Genomic DNA, 3,118 nt, shown 5'->3' with positions numbered 1-3,118 from the left:
CCCCCAAATGCCCTGAATAGCCATGGCTGGGCCTGGCCAAAGTCAGGAGCTCAGAACTCAATCCAAGTCTCCCTCTTGGGTGTCAGGGACCCAAGTGCTTGAGCTGTCATCTGTTGCCTCCCAGAAAGCATTAGCAGGAAGCTGGGTTGGAAGCAGAGGACCAAAGATTCATACAGAGAATTCCAAACTTGTATGCAGATGTTGCAAGCAGCAGCTTCTTAATGACTGTGCCAAATGACTGCCCCACACCAATTTTGTATATTTTTCTACTCAAGTAACCCACTTATAAGATACTGATTTTCTGCCCATATCTGTATTTTACATTTGAAAAGTACTTTATATGAAAAAAAAATTCAAATGTTGAAACACTTTGAATTCACTGAAATTGCAAAGGATATTTATCATATTGTGGCCACATATTACATATGTCATGGAGGAACCTCCCATGGTCTAAGCCGTATTTTGTGGTGCTGCTCTTTTCTTTACACCTCTATTGTCCACAAATGATAAAACTTCCCACTGAGACATGAAGCTACTAATGATGAACCACAGTCTTGGTCTCTGACCTGAGGGGCTGGCAGTTACAAAGGCGTGAATGGAGAACAGGAATCCTTGCTGGAACATGTCCTTCCCCTTCAGGAGGATCACTTTCCAGGCCACTTTGGGGATGAAGCACCTTAGACATGTGGTCCCTTCAGTTCCCTGGCTCCTGCCTTCACATACCAATGGTCTTTTGTGACTCTGCTCATGGATTCCTGTAAGTAAACATTAATTGTTTTTATTATCTGCCCACACAATGATGGCTGAGAAAACCAGTAAGAGAAATTCTCCCAAGTGAGCACACCTGCCAAAAATGATAGTTTGAAGTAGATATCAGCACACTAGGGAGTCATTTGGTTTAGTAAGCCTCCATAGGGCAACAATGTCCTCTAGTCAAGCATCACTTCACAACAAATCTGCTTCAACCCCTTTGATAAGTTATTTCTTTGTGAATCCTCTGTAAATATTTTTATGTATCTAAAAAAGTCTTTCTGAAGAATTAATAATTTACATTTTCCTTCATCAAGAGGAAAAGGATCTGATTTGTTACTGACTTGTTTCTTACTTAACTAAGTTCTCTATTCAGTATCTCTATTCTAGAATTCCAAAGTCTCTCCTGGGGCAGGTGTTTAACCTGGTGACTGGGCTGCCAGTTGGGATGTCTTCTTCCTACATCAGAATGCCTGAGTTCAATTCCTGGCTCTGGTTCCTGGCTCCAGCTTTCTGCTGATGCAAACCATGGGAGGCCGTGGTGATGGCTCAACTAATTGAGTTTCTGCCAATCACTTGAGAGCTGCGGATTGAGTACCTGGTTCACAGTGGATGGTAACTCTCTGTTGGTCCTTTTGTCTCTCTTTCTCTGTCTCTCAAATAAGTAAATAAAATTTGGGGGAAAATCTTCAAGTCTCTCCTATAATCCTTAGAACTGTTTCATATTTATTTTCTTACTTTTATGCATTTGAATATTCCTTTATTTCTATTTTAAAAAATAGAATCCACTCCATTCTCCCAAACAAAATAAACAGATTACTTTTTGAGAGTTTATAGAGGACAGAATGCTTTTATATCTGTCTTTTATTAGTGAGGAAAAGTCTATGACATAGATATTATATTTATATTCACATTATAAGATAGGATACTGTGCTTTAGAATGTTTAGCTAAATTTCCCTACATCGCATAACTAAAATATGTGTAGCTGGAAAACAAGGTATGATTCTTGAGTAATACCAATTCCCTCTATGCTTCCTGTCTTCAAATCAGCTTGTCAAGTTCCAGCATGGACCTATATTTAACATCTGGCTCTCAGAGCGCATAATAAAGCTCAATTCATCTATTAAGCCTATAGTCACAACACCCTAATGAAAAATATCTGTACCTGACACTGGTGTGTTCAGGGATGTGCATGTGCTAGTGGGGTAGAGTTCTTGTTTTTACATTACTCAAGAGTATTGGTAGGGTGGGCATTTGGCAAAGCAGTTAAGATGCTGCTTGGGATCCCACACCCCACATCAAAGTGTGCAAGATCAAGCCCCAGCCCCATTTCCGATTCCAACTTCCTGGTAATGTGTACCCTGAGAGGCAGAAGGTGATGGCTCAAGTAGTTGCATCACTGCCATCCACATGGAAAACCTGGATTGAGTTTTGGGCTCCCATCTTCAGCTTAGCACAATCCCAGCTGTTATAAGTATTTGGGGGAATGAACCAGTGGATGGCAAATCTCTTTCTGTCCCTCTGTGTATTTGTATAAAGGAAACAAAAAAGCAGGTGGAAAAAGTCTTTTTTATCATCACCAGAAAAAAAAAAATCACCCATGCTGCCTCAAAATCTATACAGAAATCACAATATCAAATTCACCTTATATTTTTTCTAACATGCATGCCATTGGACCATTGTAAAATTTATTGTAACTACAGCACTTTATTTTTCATGTATTACTGTGCATTTGAAGTTAAGTTTACTGCTTTGGCAATTGTAGTGAGATTTAAGCAAAAAACAAAATTATATCTTACAAAGGATTCAAGTGGCTGTAGTGCCTGCTCATACACTTATTTAATCTAAACCTCAGGAAGAGTCAAACACCTTAAAATATCAACTTCTATTTCCACATTCAGTTTTTAATCAAAATAATACAAATACAAAGGACCAAATATGCACTGGATAAGACAGAACCTAAGAAAATGTGGATATAATGTCAGTAAAATATGTTATTGCAATGGCAGGGTAAAGCTGCTATTTAAATAAAGCAGATTCTTCGCAACTGTTGAATCCTATGCAAATTGTCATTGGTAGAGTATAGGAAATGGAAAAAATATATTATCTTACCATACAATAAGGTGTCATTATGAATTTTACTAGTTGCTAAAATGGGTTGTCTGGGACACGTTTAATAGTATCTCTTTGATCTTTACATAAGAAAGTAGGATCCTGAGTAGGCTGTCAAAAAGAAAACATAGATAACAAATAGTTGAGCCAGACCCCAAACCAGGGCCTCAGATTCCAAGTACAGTATTTTTCCCACTGCACCAAGCTCATGGAAAACTCCAAGACCCACATTTTAAACAGGATGTGCAATTTGGG

Source organism: Lepus europaeus, chromosome 3 (genome assembly GCF_033115175.1).
Source record: "Lepus europaeus isolate LE1 chromosome 3, mLepTim1.pri, whole genome shotgun sequence".
Lineage (NCBI taxonomy): Eukaryota > Metazoa > Chordata > Mammalia > Lagomorpha > Leporidae > Lepus > Lepus europaeus.
Note: the sequence above shows the minus strand (reverse complement) of the source record.